At 37.4% G+C, this 21484-nt stretch overlaps 2 pseudogenes; both read left to right on the top strand.

Moving 5' to 3' along the window:
* Positions 1 to 4741: 4741 nt before the first annotated feature.
* On the top strand, positions 4742 to 5635 carry LOC122896680 (annotated as a pseudogene).
* Positions 5636 to 5701: 66 nt separating this feature from the next.
* The window catches only part of LOC122896679, an 89628-nt pseudogene continuing 73845 nt past the window's right edge, over positions 5702 to 21484 (top strand).

Here is a 21484-nt window from a genome sequence, read left to right as displayed (position 1 = left end):
ACCTCTAGAAACTGATTGATACGGAAGGCAGTGACTTAAATCTGCATAACAACCTTATTACTGTTTACTGTCCTTTTTCTGGTAGCCTCTCATAACTGACTCCTCACCTACAACATCTTTTGTCTTTAGCTGGAGATGAGATTTAAGATGTTGGCTTGGTTGGGGGTGCATGGGTGGCTCAGTTTGTTAAAGATCTACCTTCAGCTTAGGCCATGATTCCAGGGTCCTGGGACCAAGCCCCACATTGGGCTCCCTGCTCAACAGGGAAACTGCTTCTCCCTCTGCTTGTGTTCTCATTATCTCTCTCTCTCTCTCTCTCAAACAAATAAAGTCTTTTAAGAAAATGATGGTGGCTTGGGCCATGAGGAGGAAAAACTCAGTTTTTCTGGGTCTTCGCTATGTATACGTGAGGTATACATGTTATTTAACTTCTGTTTGTTTTTCTCCGTTATTTTATTTTTTTTTATAGGAGGGTTTCAGCCAAGAACCTAGAAGGGTAGAGTTAAAATTGTTTTTCCTTCCCCACAGGAAGTTGAAATTTCACTCAAAGGCAGTAGCTATAATCTTTCCCAGTGGTTTCCATTTTCATTCATTAGTGCTTCCCTGGTTGCTTCGAAATGTTACTTCTACCTTCCTTCTGGTATGCTAGTTCTTAAAAACAAAAGTCATAGTAAGTGTATCTGAGTTGGAGAATCACAGTGGACCTCTCTACAGGAAAATATTGCAGAGTGGAAAGAGAAGATAGTGCTCACACATACTTATTTAAATTCAATAATGAGGATTCTGAAAAGGAAATGACTCTTGATCACTCCCAGAGTGATTCAGAATCAAGACTTTAATACCATGTGCAGCCTTTATTGTGATATTAAAAAACAGGTGCTACTAGATTTTTTCTCAAGAATTACTGACTTCAAGAATGGCAGAGGGGCACCTGGGTGTCTCAATCAGTTAAGCCTTGGACTCTTGGTTTCAGCTCAGGTTGTGATCTCAAAGTTGTGAGTTTGAGCCCCACTCCAGGTTCCATGCTCATGGAGCCTGCTGTAGATTCTCTCTATCCCTCTCCTCCTCCCCAACACTGCTTGCGCACATGCTCTCTTTCAAAAAAAATGGGGACGCCTGGGTGGCTCAGTTGGTTAAGCAGCTGCCTTCGGCTCAGGTCATGATCCCAGCGTCCTGGGATCGAGTCCCACATTGGGCTCCTTGCTCCGCAGGGAGCCTGCTTCTCCCTCTGCCTTCCACTCTGTCTGCCTGTGCTCGCTCTCGCTTGCTGTCTCTCTGACAAATAAATAAATAAAATCTTTAAAAAAAAATGGAGGAACATGCAGTTTATTAAGTTTACCTTTAGATTTATTGTATGAGTCTCCTATAAAGCTATTGTTTAAAGGTAAGAAACTAAGGAATCTTTTGTTTAGGTTTCATACCTTGTTTGTCTTAGGAAATTACTTAGCTTCTAACCAGTTTCATAATATTTATTGTTAATAAATCATTTATTATAAATTTAAAGATTATGAGGCAATATTTCATGTGTACTCTGATCAAAATATTCATGGTTGGTCTGAAAATAGAATTGAACTTCAGTTTGACTACTATTAACTCTGCACAGAGCAATTGTTATATAAGTGAACCATTTTTTTTCTTAAGCAAAATATAGATAAGATATGTGCATATTCTACAGGTAGTATCCACAAGTTGACTGAATGTTATTTATCTCTTTTTTCAGTAGTAAATAACTAAATGTACCAAGACAATAATGAAATAGATGGTAAAGCATATCGAACAGAGCCACTGAAATGCTGTTTTCAGTAATACATAATATTTTATGTATTACTTTGGTTGATTCCTTCTGATTTAGATTATGTAGTTTTTTGTTTTTTTTTTAAGATTTTTATTTTTTTGTTTGACAGAGTGAGAAAGCATAAGCAGGGGGAGGAGCAGAGGGAGAGTGAAAAGTAGGGATCTCAATGCAGGGCTCCATCTTAGGACCCTGGCATCATGACCTGAGCCAAGATCAGATGCTTAACTGAGTAAGCCACCCAGGCCTCCCTAGCTTATGTAGTTTTATTACTATATTTTAACCATCATATCTGGCAATGTGTCAGAAACATCATAGATTACATTATTTTAAGCTCCCCTTGGCAGGGGCACATGAGTCACATGAAATATGTTTTGGCTAAGAAAATAAAATGTTGAATAAATGCTTTTGTTTTTCTTAAAAAAATTAAATAATGATATTTATGTTCCTACTTTTGGGGCAATTAGGCCAATGAAAATTAGGAATTAAATGTAAATGGAATAAGCTAATGAAGAACAACTTTTATGGCTATATAAGGTGGCCAAGAAAAAAATCAAACAAAATTTATGTGAAACGTGTATGAGGAATATTGTGAAAATTTATTGTAAGATCTAAACAAATAGAGGTAATGGATAGGCGGATTCAGTGTCAAATACTCAATTGTCCGAAATGCCATTCAAACAAATATCTCAGTTGCCTTTCATGGATCCTGAGATCTTGAGCTTATGGTAACTGAAAATAATCTGTATAGGAAATGGCAAAAGATATAGCCAAGCCATTCTTAAAAGAGAAAACAAAAGCTGGAGGAGGCACATACTTTGCTAGAAAATGAGATAATACCAATCAGTAGTCATTGTAAAGTGCTATACTAACATAGAAGCCAACAAGTGGAGATTGATGCAACCATTTAATAATGTTGGATTTTATAAATTTGGGAGGGTGGTGTCATAGATACTTATTTTATTATATGTTTTATAATAAAGTGTACATTACATATATTCTTTTTTATGGCATATTGTCTATCTGTGTGCACATTACTTCAAATCTTAGCTGGGCAGAAATTCCAGAGCAGCCTAGCAGGATGGATATGGCTTAGGGTCTTTCTTTCTTTTTTTTTTAAAGATTTTATTTATTTATTTGATGAACAGAGATCACAAGCAGTCAGAGAGGCAGACAAAGAGAGAGAGAGAGGAGGAATCAGGCTCCCCGCTGATCAGAGAGCCTGATGCAGGGCTCAATCCCAGGACCCTGAGATCATGACCTGAGCCGAAGGCAGAGGCTTAACCCGCTGAGCCACCCAGGCGCCCCTGGCTTAGGGTCTTTCATGATGTTCAGATGCTAGCTAGGGCTGCCAACATCTTAAGAATTGACTAAAGCTAGAGAATCTGCTTCTCTGGTGCCTCATTCACATGCCTATGCTGGCTTTTGGAAGGAGGACTCAGTTCTTCCCTACTTTGCCTATCCATTGGCGGCTTCAGTATTTTACCATGTGTCAGCTAGCTTCTCACAGAAGAAGTGATCCAAGAAAAAATAAGGTGGAGGGACACCTGGGTGGCTCAGTTGGTTAAGCAGCTGCCTTCGGCTCAGGTCATGATCCCAGCGTCCTGGGATCGAGTCCCACATCGGGCTCCTTGCTTGGCAGGGAGCCTGCTTCTCCCTCTGTCTTGGCCTGCCATTCTGTCTGCCTGTGCTCGCTCTTGCTCCCTCTCTCTCTCTGACAAATAAATAAAAAATAAAAAATAAAAAATAAGGTGGAAACTGTAACGCCTAATATGACCTAGCTTTGAAAGTCACACACCATCAGACACCTATTCAGTATGGGAGGAAACCACACAAGGGCATAAATATCTAAAATGTGGAGTATTGGGAGCCATCTTGGGTGTTGGTTATTACAGTATATTTCATATATTACATTTTAAAAATAAAGAAAGAAAAATATCTTTTCTGAGTAACATATGAAAGACCAACTAATCTCCCCAATTATGCTTTGAACACCCTGATAGAATGCAACTTGTATAATTATTTATAAAGCCATAACCTCACCTACAAGAAAAAATTTCACAGGGCTGTGTAATATTTAATACTCACTGACTGACTTTTATAAGATTAATTTACCTAAAAGTATTGGGTACCTTGATAAAATAGGAAAAGCCTGATGTCTTTACATGGCCATATGCCAGCATAATATGACAGACCATTTTCATTTCCAGTATTTTGTTTGAGGTATGAACATATTTTTTTCTCCATAAAAATCAATGATTTTTGAAGAGTATTTTGGTCATTCCATATACATCCATACATTATAGTCCATATGAGAAAATGATAGTATGACATTAAGTAAATTATCTTTATATCTAGACTCTAACAAATTTAACTTGAAAGAAATATCGCAATTAAAAATGTTTATTTATTGTGTATCAAGAGGATATGTTTAACTTCTTTCTATATTTCAAAAACAGTAAAATTGTTATTTTTCTTTTGAAATATGGATGTAAGTATTGAGTTAGCAAAGTTAATGGAAATTTGCATGCCCATATATATCCTGTTAATCAGATAAGCTATAGTAAAACTATGAAATTCATTATTGTACTTGGAGCCAAAGTGTTTTTGTTTTCTCCTATGTTATAATAGATGAAATTTCTATGTTATTATAGGAGAGTTTTCATCTTTTACTTAGAAAATTACAACACTAGTACATAAGTCAAGTCTTAACACACACTTAACATCTGCTTATTGAAAGCATTGTCATAAAGTCAAATAGACAGTCAATTAACTTACTGAATTAAAATTTGGTATGAGGTTCACCCTTGTTGTGTAGTAGCAGTAGAAGCTTCCCTCTTCCATTCTCAGAACCATCAGCTCTCTCTCATGCTGAGTTGCTACAAAGCCCCTGATGGTAAGCTCATAAGAGCTTGAAACTACAACCAACCCTCTGACTCTCATCAGGGAATGAAATTAGTTGAACCAGATCACCCAGGAAAGCTCTGCATTGGTGGCCTGAATACAAAAACAAATAAGGAAGCCCTTGAAGTCATATTTGGCAAATATGGACAAATAGTAGAAGTTCTATTGATGAAAGATCATGAAACTAACAAATCAAGAGGATTTGCTTTTGTCATGTTTGAAAGCCCAGCTGAAGCTAAAGGATACAGCCAAAGATGTGAACAGAAAGTCCTTAGATGGAAAAGCCATTAAGGTAGAACAAGCCACTGAGCCATCATTTGGAAGTGGTAGATATGGACCACCTTCACCTCTAAGAAGCAGAAGCCCTCCAAAAGGTCTTAGAGGTGGAAGAAGATGAAGTGGAGGAACAAGGGGACCTCCCTCATGCAAAGGGCCCATGGATCATGGTGTCTATTCTGTGATTTTTAATATAAATTCTTCCAAGGGACCACTTCCAATAAAAAGGGGACCACTACCCCAAAGTGGCTGTCCTCCTCCTAAAAGATATGCCCCTTCAGGACAAGTTCATAGCAGCAATGGAATGGAAGGTAAAGCTCCTGTACAACATGGAAGAGATAGTTAGGGAGGCAAAACTTGAAAGAAACCCCTGCCCCCTCATAGGGATGTTTATTTTTCCCCAAAAGATGATGGGTATTCTACTAAAGATAGTTATTCAAGGAGAGATTTCCCAAGTTCTTGTGATATCAGAGATTAAGTACAACCACCAAGAAGATTATACTTACTGTGATTATGGTCATTCCAGTTCACATGATGATTACCCATCAAGAGGCTGTAGTATTAGAGATGACTATGGTCCTGATCTTAACTATTTAGATCATACAAGCGGAAGTTCCTATGGAGATTGATATGAGAGTTATGGTAACTCACTTAGTGCTCTAACTACATGAGGACCCCTGCCATCTTGTAGGGGAAACAGTCACTGTGATGATTACAGCAGCTCATATGATGGGTATGGTGGAAGTCAAGACAGTTACTCAGGCAGTGGAAGTGATCTCTACTCAAGTGGTTGTGATCTGGCTGGCAGACAAGAAAGAGGCCTTCCCCCTTCTGTGGAAAAGAAGGTATCCTCCTCCATGTGATTCCTACACCACTTCAGGTCACAGAGCACCCAGAGGTGGAAGCTATGGAGGAAGCTGATCTGACAGAGGAGAGGCAGAAGCAGATATAAAAACAAACAAAACTTTGGACCAAAATCCCCATTCAAGGAAACAAACCAAAAAATTAAACATTTTCTGTCAGACCCAAGGACTACTACAAGGAAAAATTGTGTCACCTTTTAAAAATTTCCTGTTAAGTTTCCCCACCATAATTTTTATGTTCTTGAGAGGGGAAAAGAGTAAAACCTGTTTAACCCTACTTGACTTTATGACTTTGCTTTCGACAACCAAATGTTAAATGTGTTAAGACTTGACTTGTGTACTAGTGTTTTAATTTTCCAAATAAAAGTGTCCCAAAGGCCACTTTCTATATCTGATTTTTCCCAGTAAATGATGCAAACAATTTTGAGACCTTCCACAAACATCTAGCTATCTAAAATGGAGAGGCAAATCCTTCTGTCTATACCCACAAGCTAGCTATTAGAGGGTGGTAGGAGTAGGATTTCAGAGGGTCTTCAAACTGATATCTCAGTGTTCTTAGTATAAAAAACCTGAGAGTAGATGCTTACATAAGGAGAGTGCTATTTGGCCCAGTAAATTCAATAAAGCAAATGAATAATGATGGCCGTATTTTGCCTTTCTGACATTTCCTAGGAATCTACAGGAACCTTCCCTTTCCCTTCCCTCAATAAAACCATTTAAATGTGTGTTAAGAAACTCTAGAATACTAAATAAAAAGTTCGGTCAAAACCAAAATATTAAAAATTTGGTATTATTTCACTCTTCTTAAATTTATTAAGACTTGTTTGTGACTTACCATATGATCTATTCTTGAGAATATTCATGTGCACTTGAGATGTGTATTCTGTGCTGTTGTATGGAATGTTCTATATTATATCTGTTAGTTTTATTTAGTTAAAAGTATAGTTCAAGTCCAAAGTCTCCTTATTGATTTTCTGTCTGGATGATCTATCCATTGCTGAAAGTAGGGTATTGAAATCCCCTACTAGTATTACATGTTGTCTATTTCTTTCTTCATATCTGCTAATATTTGCTTAATACATTTTGGTGCTCCTGTGTTGGGAGCATTTAAATTTATAGTTGTTTTATCCTCTTGGTGAATTGACCTCTTTATCATTATATAATGACCTTTGTTTCTTGTTATTCTTTTTAGCTTAAAGTCTATTTTGACTGATGTAAGTATAATTTACCCTGCTCTCTTTGGTTTCTGTTTTCTTGTAATATCTTTTCCCATCCCTTTTCTTTAAACCTATGTGTGTCCTTAAAGTTAAAGTGAGTTTCTGGTAGTAGACAATTTTATTATAATGTGTCTTAAAGAGGATCTCCTCAGATTTTTTTGTTGACTATGAGCTTCATGAACTTAGATATCCAAATCTCTCCCCACATTTTGCAAGTTCTTAGCTGTTATTCATTTAAAAAATCTTTCTGCCTTCTTTCTTCTCTTCTCCTTCTGGAACTCTAATAATTTGCAAATTGGTACTTTTGATGATATCACACAGATCTTTTTTCTTTGTTCTCCTCTGAATGGATAATTTCAAAATTCCTTGTAACTCACAGATTCTTTCTTCTGCTTTATTCGTCCTGATCTTCATGGTCTGTGTTGCATTTTTCATTTATTTCATTGTATTCTTCAGCTCCAGAATCTCTGTGTGGTTCTTTTATATATGGTTTTTATCTCTTAGCTTAACTTCTCTTTTTGTGTATTGTTTTCCTGGTTTCCTGTATTGTCTTTCTGTGTTTTCTTGTAGCTCATTGAGTTTTCTCAAAACAGCTATTTTTGATACCAAATGTGTGTTTTCAGCTCCCCCTTCCCAGCTTCCCAGTTTCCTGTGGGCGGGTACAAAGGACCCTTTAAGTGTTTCTAGAGTTTGGAGAGAGGAATGTAGACATAAAGCCTGTCCTGTATGAATTCCAGGCTGGAGAGAGCAGGTTCAATGGACTCCTGGGCTCACCTCCAGTCAGCACTGGCCAAGCCTGGGGCCTGGGGACCTGGGGGCTGGTGATTGGGGGGATGGTGCTACATTCTTATCCACTGTTTGTTTTACTTCCCCCAAAATGGATCTTTTTTTTCCTAAGAGTCTTAGAGAATGGAGAATTGTTCCTGCAAATATGTATTTTTAAAGGTAAAAAAACAAAGACAGCTATTTTGGATTCCTTGTCAAGTAAATTACAGTTCTTCACGTCTTTGGGTTTAATTACTAGAATTTATTGTGATCTTAGGTGGTGTCATATTACCTTGATTTCTCATGAAGTTTGTGTTACTCTTTCCATTTGAAGTAGCCATCACTTCCTCAAGTCTTTACTATCTGCTTTTGGGAGAGAGAGAACTTCTGTCAGCCCTTCTAGAGATTCTGAGGCTATCTCAAACTTTTTTTTTTCTTTTTTAAGATTTTATTTATTTAATTGACAGAGAGAGATCACAAGTAGGCAGAGAGGCAGAGAGAGAGAGAGTGAGAGAGAAGCAGGCTCCCTGCTGAGCAGAGATCCTGATGCAGGGCTCAATTCCAGAACCCCGGAATTGTGATCTGAGCCCAAAGCAGAGGATTTAACCCACTGTGCCACCCAGGCACCAATATCTCAAACTTTCTATGGGCACACCTGTCCCATGCTTTTTGCTCCCTCTCATGGCAGAATTCTTAAGCTTGTATGCTTTCTCAGTATCCTGCTAGGCACCAGGACAAGTGCTGACAACCTCTCTAGTTTTCTCAAAGGTGGAGCTAAAGCTCACAACTATGTTCTCTCTCTGGCCTGCAGATTTGGGCCAGCTTTCAGTTTTTCCATCTGCCAAAGCTTGTTCTCAGCACCACCATCAGGAACTTGCACAGAGAGCCAGTCACAGGGTGGAGTGGTGTGTGCATGAGGTACACTGCACACTGGGCTTCCCTGTGGGCCAGCTGGGATGGGGGAGATCCATAAGTGAGGCATTCCTACCTGTCCATGGATGGGCTCCTTGATGAAATCTGTGAAGCACTTAGGAGGATCTGTGTATCTTGAATGCTTTCTGAGAGTCCTATTTGCAGCTCTCACAGCTTCTTTTCATCCTCTAGTCATGTGGCTCACAATTTAGTACTTTGGATGGGGTGAGAGAGAAATGAACTCCTTTGGCAGTTCCTGTACCAGGGGGAAAGCCAGGTGCTCATGTACACACTCTCCTTTTCCTCTGCAAGAGAAATGATGGGCTAGGAGACCTTTCTTGGCCATAGCTGTGTTGCCTTGGGGTAGGGATGATGCAAAGTGAAGCCATTTCTCTTACCCATTCTGTTATGTCCAAATATATGTTTTTGTTCCAGCAATGTGCTGGGACTTCTCTTCTGGAGACCTGAATTTCTGCAAATGTTCTCTTGTCCATAGGCAACTGTCTAAGAGTGTTTCCCAGGGGTGCCTATACTCTGACTGAGAGGGGCTGAAGGTTCCACAGCTGTGACTGAGATCTGTCTGCCTATTACCCAACACAGCTAGGCAAGCCTCCTCCCAGGTTCCTTGGTATATTGTCTGGAATCCCACAGCTCCCACAAAGGCACTTTGAATGGATGCTGAAGTTTTATTTTGGGGGAGGATGTCCTTATTTTACAAAGAATGTCAGAGACTCCAATTATACTGACACTTTCTCTTGTTTTCTCTGGAGACCTGCAAAACTGTCATTGCCCTGGTTTAACATAACCTGCTTTTTAGAACTCTGCTTGGCACATGGGAGACACTCAAATGTTGCTAAAGATGAATCTAAATTTCAGAAGGTAGCAGAAGTTTTCAATTTACAAAATCAAATGCCAATGTGCACATATATATTTTGCAATATATGAATGTGTAAGTTAATCTAAGTGTAGAAGTAAACCAAAATTGGCATAGAGTTGAAGAGATGTTTGTTTCTTCTTCTCTATTTTGTCCTTTTTTTCCTGAAATAATGTAAATTTCAAATATCTTTTCAATTTCAAAAATCATTGTTCTTTATAAATTAAGTATTTGGGCTTTGCTTGGTATATATTTCTTTAAATAATGAAAACGTTACTTCTTTTTATAGCCACTGCTTCAAATAAGATAAATTTCTTAGTACCATTATGTTTGAGTAAATGAAACTATAATCCTTTCATATATCTTATGTAAATAAAAGATTTTAAAATGATTTATACTGAAAATTTGAGAATGTGAATTGTATATTTTTAATCTGTGTATGCTCTTGACATAGTGCTGCTTATATAGAATATGCATAGTAAATTTCATAGAGAGAAAAAAATAGAAGAAAGGCAGGACACATTAAAATGATGGAAGAAAAAGGGACACCTTGGTGGCTCAGTTTGTTAATCCACTGCCTTCGGCTCAGGTCATGATCCCAGGGTCCTGGGCTATAGAGAGGCTAGCTGCATTGTCCTTAGTCAGAAGGGGCTGAAAGCATGAGAACTCCCAGGAGCTCTCAGAAAAGGTGTCTAAATATCAAGGTGATGTCATTCAATAGCACAGCAGGAAGTGCCTGGGTCAAAGAGTTCCAATGGATAGCAGCAACTTGGATCTTTTTTTTTTTTTTTAATTTTATTTATTTGAGAGAGAGAGACAGTGAGAGAGAACATGAGCGATGAGAAGGTCAGAGGGAGAAGCAGACTCCCCATGGAGCTGGGAGCCTGATGTAGGACTCGATCCCGAGACTCCAGGATCATGACCTGAGCCGAAGGCAGTCGTCCAACCAACTGAGCCACCCAGGCGCCCCCAACTTGGATCTTTTAACAAGGCTTCCCTTACCTATGGCTGGCATATGTTGGGTGTGGTTTTGTGAAATATGCAAACCAAGCATGCTCTAAAAAGTTGAAAATCTGCTTGTTTGAATTGTAATATGTAAAAGAAATGTTTAAAAATTAAAAAAAAAAAGAAAATATATATATATATTAGACTGGTGAATAGAACAGAGCCACCCACTTAATTTTGGGAGTATTTTGGTCTCTTAGAAGAAACTACCTCCCAAATTTTAAAGAAAGAAAAACATACACACACACACACATAAGTGTAAACATGATGAAGGGATGGAATATGACTATAAAGATGAAAACTTAAAAAAAAAAATTCTAAAAAAGGAGTTGATAAGTTGGTTGGGAAAAGGAAGAAAAAGAAGAAGAAAGTGGAGAGAATTTGCTCAGGCTGGAGACTAGAACAAAGCCCTGTGCTAGATTTAGGGTATATTTTGATATATTTTGATGAAGAAGTTGTATCCCAAATTTTTTAGAAGAAAAAACCCTATGTGTATACAAAAAAATAAAGTTAGATCCAGTGAAGGATAAAATATGACTATAATAATGAATGTTCAAAAAGATTTTTTTATGAAAGGTATTGTTAAGATAAACTAGTTAAAAAGCATTAAAAGAGGAAAGAATAAAAGTTTAAAAAAATTAGAATAAGGGGCGCCTGGGTGGCTCAGTGGGTCAAAGCCTCTGCTTTCAGCTCAGGTCATGATCCCAGGGTCCTGGGATCGAGCCCCGCATCAGTCTCTCTGCTCAGCGGGGAGCCTGCTTTCCTTCCTTTCTCTCTGCCTCTCTGCCTACTTGTGATCTCTGTCTGTCAAATAAATAAATAAAATCTTTAAAAAAAAAGCTTCTTAGTTTAAAAAAATAGAATAAGAAAAAAAATTTTTTTTAAATTAATTAACTTTGCAAGACTAATGAATCATGGGGAGAAAACCATGAATTCCATGCTTTGCTTTCTCCCCTGGAATCCCGCTGTTCTCCTTGATAAGTGAGCTTGATCTTGGCTGGATTTCTTGCTGATCTTCTGGGGGAGGGGCCTGTTGCCGTGATTCTCAAGTGTCTTTGCCTGAGGTGGAATTGCATCACCCTTGCCAGGGGCCGGGCTAAATAATCTGCTTGGGTTTGCTTTCGGGAACTTTTGTTCCCTGAACACTTTCTGTATAGTTCCAGAGGATGGGAATGAAAATGGTGGTCTCCCAATCTCTGGCCCAGAGGAGCCTAGAACTTGGGAGCCCCACTCCTCAATGTGCACTCAGAGAAGAGCGCTCAATCACTCCCATCTCCCAGGCCTCCAGCTGCACTCCGAGATCACCCAGCCGGTGACCAAGCGTCTCTGTCTCTGGCATGCAGCCCCGCCCGGTGTCTCCAAACCCAGCAGATCCCTACTGCTCTTCCGGGGGGGGGGGTCTCCCCAGGTCTGCCACTTGTGGGGTCCCTGCTCACAGAGCAGTGGCCTGATTATGCCATGGATCTCAGTTTAAGGTAATCCCGAGATGGGAGCTCACTCCTTGGCTCTGTCTCTGTAACCAGCTTCCCTGCTCTAATACCTGCGAGCTCTGGGACACTCAGACACCCCTGATCCTTCTGTGGCCCCCCGGGACCTGAGACCATGCTGTCCCTTTGTGTGGGCTTCACCCCAACTTAGCCTCTGGAGCCATGTGCCCCAGTGGAGCAGATTTTTAAAAGTCCTGATTTTGTGCTCCGTTGCTCCGCCGCTTGTGGGGAGCGGGCCCCTCCCCACGGGGTCTATCTTCCCGTCACTTCTCCGCCAGTCCTACCTTTCAGAAAGTGGTCGATTTTCTGTTTCTAGAATTGCTGCTCTTCTTCTCTTTGATCTCCTGTTGGATTTGTAGGTGTTCAGAATGGTTTGATAAACTAGCTGATCTCCTGCTACCTGATGTCATCTCAGCCTGTTACTCCTCTGCCAACTTGACTCCTTCCCCTGGATTGTAATATGTAAATGTATTAAATTAACATGTTGTATTCCTCAAACATAGACGGTGTTACATGTCAATTATATCCTAATGAAAAAAATAATAACTGGAATGTGGAAATATTTGAGGTGGGCTTCAGGGCTCTTTAAACTAATGGATCTAAACCTGCAGTGAAGAAATAAACAACATACAGAAGCCATTTTGGCTCATTTATATAACATGGGTGTTCTCCATTACATTAGAAAAGCCATGCCACGGGAGGTGCTAGCTACAAATGATCAGTTGGTAACCCATATCTGAAAGGCCTTTTTCATCTAGTAAAGTTATATTAAACTGACTTGAGTTTTTTCAAGTTCATCATGTTTTATAAACTAGTTCATTTACTCCATGAAGTGAGAAAAATTGCAATACACCCACAATGGTCAAATGATGAAACAGTATTTTTATTTTTTTAATCTTTTTATTTTTTTAAAATATTTTATTTATTTATTTGACAGACAGAGATCTCAAGTAGGCAGAGAGGCAGGGTGAAAGAGAGGAGGGGAACCAGGGTCCCTGCTGAGCAGAGAGCCTGATGTGGGACTCGATCCCAGGACCCTGGGATCATGACCTGAGCCAAAGGTGGAGGCTTTAACCCACTGAGCCACCCAGGTGCCCCGAAGCAGAAATTTTTAAATAAAAATTTCACTTGTGGGTTTTTTGGTTTGTTTTTTGTTTTTAACAGAGTGGGAGAAAGGAAGGAAAGAAGGAATATTATCCTTAGGAACTTAGAAATATTCCTACTATCAAGATTTGCTTACAAATAGAACCAGGAGATATACTTTTAAATGGAACTAAAAACTTGGCTACATTAGAAATAGGTATCACAAAAGACTTAATTCAGTCAGAATAAGGAAGTACTAAGCCAATTTATTTAAATTAGAAGCACAGATGTGTGTGGGTGGAGGATAAAGTCAAAAGATCTCAAGAGAGAGAAAAATGTCCCATCAAATATTTACTCTAAGCTGGAATGATATAGAACTTGTATTATACTAATAGGAACACAGTTTAATGGACTCATTTCTCAGTGGGTTGTATATACAGGCCAATTGGAACACTAACAGGAGTGGCTAGTGAAAAACCTTACAGAGTAGTATAACAAAAATCAATAAATGAGAAATACTATAAATAAATATGTCAAAATGTCTCTTCTTTATATAGAATTCAGTGACTGTACTAAGGCCTTAAATTAGAATTTAAAAATAAGCCAGTTTATGAAAGTGCAGGCAATGTGGGTTTTTAATAACTGTTCTTCAGTGCACTCAGATGTGCCCTTAGTGGGCAATAAATAGTTAATTCTAATTTCAAAAATGAGTCTGTCATTATCAGAGTATAATTTAAGTGCACAGAAACAATCTAGGTCTATAAATATAGTAGGTTTGAAGAGTTCTAACTTATTCAAAATAACTGTGTGAGGGGAAATTACTACCAAGACCTTTCAAGCTGGATTTTTAAAAGTGGATATTTTTGTAGTCTTCAGATGAGGATTACTTTATATTGGAGATAATATCTGGGAGAATTTCTGAGGAAGATGAAGTGATAAGATATATATCCACTCATTTTGTGTGGTTGCCTGCAGTCAAATATGAGTGAGCTCACTTCTAAAGTGATTGGATTTCTTGTAGGTAATATGTCTTCAAGCAGCATTTCCAGTGCTCACTCTCCTGCTCATAGACTAAACGTAGCATCAACCATTTGATTTCATTGAGATCCAATTTTGTTTTAATTGAAATATATTATATAAAAAGTTAATAATCCATTGAAGTTGCAATTTACAAAATGGTACTCTTGTGACTTGAAGAGCTTACATAGCTTCCTTAAGTATCTAATATACCACAAGGGAGTAGTTATGCCCCTGATGAAACAAATTGAAGATGTGGGTAAAATTCTATATATTGTTTGCTTGTGTAGTCTAATCAGTTTCATAAAAGTTTCTTTAATAAAGAAATGAATCAAAATCTAAGACTTTTTTAAGAGATATTTTTACTGATTTTTAAAATGGGAAGGAAATAGACATTAAATTTCTCTCTTTATATGTAAATATACATACATATTATATATTATAATAAGAAAAATATTTTATCTTTGTTCCTGTTTCCTGGCACAGAGCTCCTAAAACCACTGGAATTTCCTATGATAAAGGTGATAGGAATATCTTTTGTTCTAATGAGGCAAGTCATGATGGGCCAATAAATAGTTATAGGTTGGGGACTGATTCCAGAATGCATCAAGCCTTGATAAGAACCTTGGAAATTTCACCCTTACGCACAGCCTCAGGAGAGTGGAGAGGCGCTGGAGATTGAGTTAATTGCCACTGGCCAAAATTATGCCTATGCCTTGAATTCTCCTTAACAACCCCTAAATGAAGGAGTTTGGGAAGTTTTTGGATTGGAGAACACATCCATGTGCTGAGAGAATGGCATATCCCAACTTCACAAGACAGAAGCTCCTGCACTCAGGATACTTCCAGGCCTTGCCCTATGTACCTCTTATCTGGCTGTTCATTTGTATCTTTCATAACAAAAATAATAGTAAGTACAACTTTTGAGTTATGTGATTCATTCAAGCAAATTATCAAACTTGAAGTAGGTGATGAGAACCTCAAACTTAGTAGCCAAGTCTGACAGAAATGAGGATAACCTCAGGACCTGATACTTGTGACTGGCATCTGAAGTGGAGGTAGTCTTGTGGGACTGAGCTCTCATACCTGTGAAGTCTGATACTAACATCAGATAGTATCAGAATTGAATTGAATTGTAGTATATTTAGTTGCCCTATGTCTATATTGACAAATATATTAAAATACTTTAATGCATGTAGACCTGAGACTTGAGACCAAAAAGCTGGGATTTGAGATTTAATGGTCATAAAATTTGTGCTAAAATAATCAAATTGTTCTGTACTCCAACACAGTTGATTTAGATATCTTGTCTTGGTATTAAATAGAATCAGCATATTAGCATTAGAAGAAACTTAGAAGGGCATGCAAAACAATTCAATTGTTTCACAGATGAAGGTACTGAAATCAAAAAGGTTAAGTGACTTGTTCAACTTCATAAAGCTAGAATCATCAAAACTGGAACTAGAACTGGATTAACTCAATCTACAGTTATTTTTCACCATTCTATTTTGCTTTCCCTTAAGATGTATATTTTAGAGTAGTAAGATTTCATTACCTAATAACCATTTAAAAACAAATATTCAAATTAGTGCACAAAATCAACTAAAAAGTCTTTCGGTAAAAATGACAGACCAAGTATGCACTCTTTTCTCCTTTTCCTTCTAAAACTGCATTAAACAACAGTAAATCAAGAAAGGAATAAGAAAATTATATTTTAGAGAAAGTGGAAACAAAGGGATTTCTACAAGTCTACTGCAGGATAGAATGCTATGGGCTAGTGAAGAAAAGTGGAGGAAGCAAAAATCTAGAATATTCATGGAAGGTAATATAGCCAAAGAGATTAATCTTCCAATCAGAACCTGAAATAATTAACTCAAAAAATGAAAGTTTTACCTATATTTGATAAAATACCAATATTTGAAATGCCATAAATATTAATTACCAGAAAGATGAAAAAAATTCAAAGTCTTCTCTTATCTTTTAATGCCTCCCACATGGAGTATGGAAAAATAAGTTAGGCAGATGTACAGAGGCAAAAACTCTTGAGTGTCAAAATTAGTTAATTAAAATTGATACAAAGCATTGAGTACCTCAGAAAAGGGGTGATTACTCTACCAGTCTGTTCAATTACTTCAGGAAGACATAGAGTAAACATGGAAAGAATTAACTAAGAATACATTACTGAATTCTTTACACTGAGATAGTAATTTCTTTGCAATTAGGTAGATATGACTAATTCATGAAGATGATTTTTGTCATTAAGTGGTTCTATAAAGGTTTAATTACTTTTCATTTAATTTATAATTACCTAAAACCAGCATTATTTCCTGTCTCTATGTTAAACAATACTGGGACCAGGCATATGTTCTTTCCCTATATTAAATTATACCAACAGCAAGAAAAAAATGCCTTAACTTTTACACCAAGAAGTACAACTCCCCAAAGGTAAAAGTATAAGCCAATTAATAAGCTTTTTTATGAAAACTAACATCCAGACTATTTCAAGCCCTGGCTTCACTGTGCCTATCAATTAATTGAAGGCTATTATGTTATAAACTTTGTCCATTCCTGGGCAATTTCCTACATTGCAAGACCCACCTTAAAATCATCTATCCGAGGCCCCAAAACCCTATAAAGATGTTTCCCTAATTTCCTCACTTTGAGATGCTGCTAATCGCCTGTTAAGGTATCCTCTCTAATTACAGTGTATCCAGTAAACTTAGACTTGCTTGATCAACAGTTATTTCTGGTGGTGTTTTGGGAGTTGATCCTTGACAAAATGCTCAACCAAAATCTTTTGACATGTTATCAGTCACTGAATAAATGTCTCTTTTGTGCTTGGGATATGCTAGGGATGCTGGTGGGATTTGAGAGACTTGACATAAATATGAGCTCTCAGTCTAGCATGAGCTACATCCTAGAATTAATCATTTCCAGACAGGGAGATCTTATTAATCAAGTATTATCCTGACTTTTTTTTTCTTGTGCTGGACCTGACTCTGGCTTACAGGTATAATTTAAAACTTAAAGATAATTGATATCAGAGGAAGTTTGGGAGATGGGCTCAGCTTAGTTTATTAGTTTATAATCAAATCCATTTGTTTCTCCCCAAATCCTAACATATGATACTAATTCAGAAGAGTAGGGCATATATTTTAGACATTTTTGTAGTCAGGAGATATAGTTTTGCTGATTCATCCAGTTCAGTCTGGTATGCAATGCTGAGGTGATTGACTAAATTTCAAGAATTAGCCTGAGGCTGTAGAACAGAACATACTCCATTGGTTCATAACAGATAATTCAGTCTCATTACTATTAAGTTCCAACCAACTGGTCAAATCTCCCTAAGGTAAGTTCATATTTCTGGCCTATCTGAGCCCATGAATTTTCACTGTACTTCCAGAAATAGTTTGTAAAACAGAGCTGAGATGATTGGCATTTTTTAAAAAAAAAGAAAGAAAGAAAAAGAAAAGAAAAACCCCACTCCTCTTCCCTGCACCAGTGCTAGTTTGTCTGGTGCTAAAATGGAAGCCAGACCTCAGTTTTTAGTTTAAAATTATTCCTGTGGCTCATTCTAACCAGAATAAGTATAGTAAATAGCAGCTTGAAAAGTACAGCTAAGTGTTGCTCCAATTGCTGTGGTAGTTTTCTAAAGAAATCGATTCTTGTTTTAAACCATTGAAGGCCCAGGGCACCTGGGTGGCTCAGTCAATTGAACATCTACCTTTGGCTTAGATCATGATCCCAGGGTCCTGGGATTAAGCCCAGCATTGGGCTCCCTGCTCAGCAGGGAGCCCACTTCTCCCACTCCCCCTGCTTGTGCTCTCTTTCTCTTTCTGTCAAATAAGTAAATAAATAAAATCTTAAAAAAAAAAAAAGAAAAACATTGAAGGCCATTGAGACAAAACAGTTTTTATCCCTCTCCTTGACAAAAAGAATATCTGGCTTGGAATGTATGATAATTGTTGGGGTAGGAAGGGAGGTTACTTGAATAAATCTTTGAAAACTTTCATGTCATTCTCAGAAGACTATGAAAATCTACTATAGGAGTTAAATGTTTCATTAAATTGTAACTTCAGGTGTCTTACATCTTGTTAATTATATTCATATTCATTACAGAAATCCTTGTTGTTGAACCCCAAGATACTTTATTCCTTTACTTTTAATTACAGTACTGGGTATCTGGGTGGCTCAGTTGGTTAAGCATCCAACTCTTGATTTCAGCTCAGGTCATGATCTCAGGGTCATGAGATAGAGACGTATGTTTGGCTCCACACTCAGCACAAAGTCTGCTTGATATTCTTTCTCCCTCTGCTCCTTATCCTGCTCTCACTCTCTCTATATCTCCCTCTGAAAGAAAGAAAGAAAGAGAGAGAGAGAGAGAAAGACTAAAAAAATTACAACACTTATGTCCATTATTTCAGTTGGAGTAAAATGTTTCTCTGCACTAAATTTGGTCTTCACTGTATCTGTCCTTATGTTTACCAGCCTTTTGTATAGGGAACATGTCCCCCTCCCACAGAAGAAAAATAGGACTTATGCATGGATTAAGCAATGAGATTTTATAATACTGCTAAAAAATGTACTATATTTATAAAGAAAGAAATTTGGAGTTCTCAAACACAAATTCTGTGTGTAGGCATATGAATGAAGGTGGTTGCAGGGGAGGCTGGGAGGCAAAGGAGGAAAAGAGAAAGGAAAAATAAAGGAGGAAAGAGAAATACAGACAATCCCCACCTTAAAATGATTCAATTTAAGATTTTTCAAGCAATGATAAAATGATATGTATTACCTCAGAGTTTGAATTTTAATCCTTTCCTGGGGCTAGAGTATTGTACAATACTCCCCCATTGTGCTGGGCAGAGGTAGTGAGCCCCAGCTCCCAGTCAGCCGTGTGATCACAAGGGTAAACAACTGATACACTTAGCAACCATTCTGCTTTTCCCTTTCAGTACAGTGATCAATCAATTACATGAGTCATTCAACACTTTATTATAAATTAGACTTTCTGTTATGATTTTGCTCAGTTGTAGGCTAATGCAAGTGTTCTGAACAGGTTTAAGGTAGGCTGAGCTAAGCTACAATATTTGGTGGGTTAGTGTATTAGATGCATTTTTGACTTAGGTTATTTTCAATTTAGAATGGGTTAATCAGGATGTAACACCATCATAAGTCAAGGAAGATATGTATTGAAAAGGGTGGACAGGCTTAGAAAGTTTTTATAATTTGCCTAAGTCTTTCAGCTTGTCAGTGGTAGAGTCAAATCTGAGTTCAAGGCTGCAAAATCACTAACTCATATTGCTTCTGGAATTTCTATCACTGGTATCATTTCCACAGCAAATTATTCCTTCTGTTGCTCTCTCTCCCTGAAGTTATAATTTTCCTTAGGTTTCTGCATTTTTCTGCATTCTGAAAAATGATTATTATAATCAAATATTTATCTACATGTTAGATAAGTAGACTTTGGTTGTTTTACATGAGCTCCATGTCCTTAAACTTTGAATGTCTTTTTAACAGATCCCTAAAATCTCATACTTCTGAGTTGTTTTTGTTATTCAGATTCTTTGATATTAACATGCCATATTTTATAAGGTTTCCAATCACTCATTACACAGAGTTAAAATCATTGATAATCTACTAAATGCTTATTGAAATCCAATTAGTAATTTAAATAATGCTTCACCAGTTTGCAGAGATTAATTTTCTCATCCATTATGACGTTAAAATGTGTTTTACATTATAATTAACATTGATAAAGTAAGAAGTGAGCTTTTTCATCTCTTATGAGGAAAATGACATGAATTTTAATATCAGTGAAATGCAAATATTAATATCTTAAGTCTGGTCATGATGTTTATTAAATGTACGCAACACTAAATTTATTGTATGTATTCAATTTTGTTGGTAGTTCCCTGGCAGATTTTAGATATAGTACATTATTTTAAACGTGGTCATCTGTTCTTAGAAGATATATATGTTCATTTATTTACTTGTTCATTAATTCAATACCTATTTAGTGTACTTGTTTATGCTGTATCTCTTTTTGGTACTGAGTTTACAGTGATAAATCAAACAGAACAGGATCATGCCCTTTTGGTGCTAAATAAATAAACAAGTAGGTAAGTATCTTTTGGGAAGTCCCATAAGGAAAAACAAAGAAGTACATGGGACTTTGGGTGCTATTCAATATCTTTAACAATTCATTGACAAATCAGATTAGACAAATGAACAACAGACTTTGTTTTGGAGCAGCATCTTTGAGGTGACCTTCTGGGCAGTTTCTTGATTGTGGAAAGGTTTGAGGGGTCCTAGGAGTGAAGTTTGGAAGTCCGGGCAGCTGAGGTCCACTCAGAGGGGCTTAGAATAGAGTCTCTTTAGTAATCTAAATAAGATTTCCTTAAAACTCCAATATAACATACTGTATGGTATCCAAAATTTTAATCCCATAAAATATGGGGTCACTCTATTGTGAGTGTAAGAGTACGTTTTTCAAACAGCCTATACTGTCAAAAGCACAAAAGCAAAGAGAATGAAGCTTATGCTTTACATAACTGACTGTACACTGAAGTCAGAAACTCCCCAAAAATACAGTAGCTATCACTTCCTAATCCTCTCACACCTTCCCATTCCCAATATAAGAACTTTTCCCAGTTACATTAAAGAACAGGTTATAGGGGCACACGGATGTCTCAGTCGTTAAGTGTCTGCCTTCAGTCTCAAGTCATGATCCCAGAGTACTGGGATTGAGCCCTGCATCAGGCTCCCTGCTCAGCAGGAAGCTGGCTTCTCCCTCTTCTACTCCCCCTGCTTGTGTTTCCTCTCACTGTCTCTCTCTGTCAAATAAATGAATGAAATCTCAAAAAAAAAAAAAAAAGAGCATGTTAGACAAAAGACAGAGATCAGGGACAGCAATCACTAATGCTATATCCAGTACACATTATCATTGAGTTTTACCCTATTTCGATATTTTAACATCTGAAATATACTTTAAACATATGGCATACATTCATGTTGAACCAAAGATTGCCTTCTTATGACCACTTTTTGTTTATAACATTGTTATTGTGTGCAACAGGTTGTAAAGACAGTTATAATGTATTTTCTTAGTCTTCCTTTGTCCAGGTTAACTGCTGCCTGTTCTTTCAACAAATTTGCTACCTGGTTTTCTCCTATGTCAGCTGTCTGTTCTTTCTAACATTCTCCTTAGTATTAATAATGTCAAGTATTTATATAAAGCTGTCAATCCAGATATTACTCTAAAAAGTTTATGTATATTATTTAATCTCACA

Source organism: Neovison vison, chromosome X (genome assembly GCF_020171115.1).
Source record: "Neovison vison isolate M4711 chromosome X, ASM_NN_V1, whole genome shotgun sequence".
Lineage (NCBI taxonomy): Eukaryota > Metazoa > Chordata > Mammalia > Carnivora > Mustelidae > Neogale > Neogale vison.
Note: the sequence above shows the minus strand (reverse complement) of the source record. Positions and strands in the feature narration are given on the sequence as shown.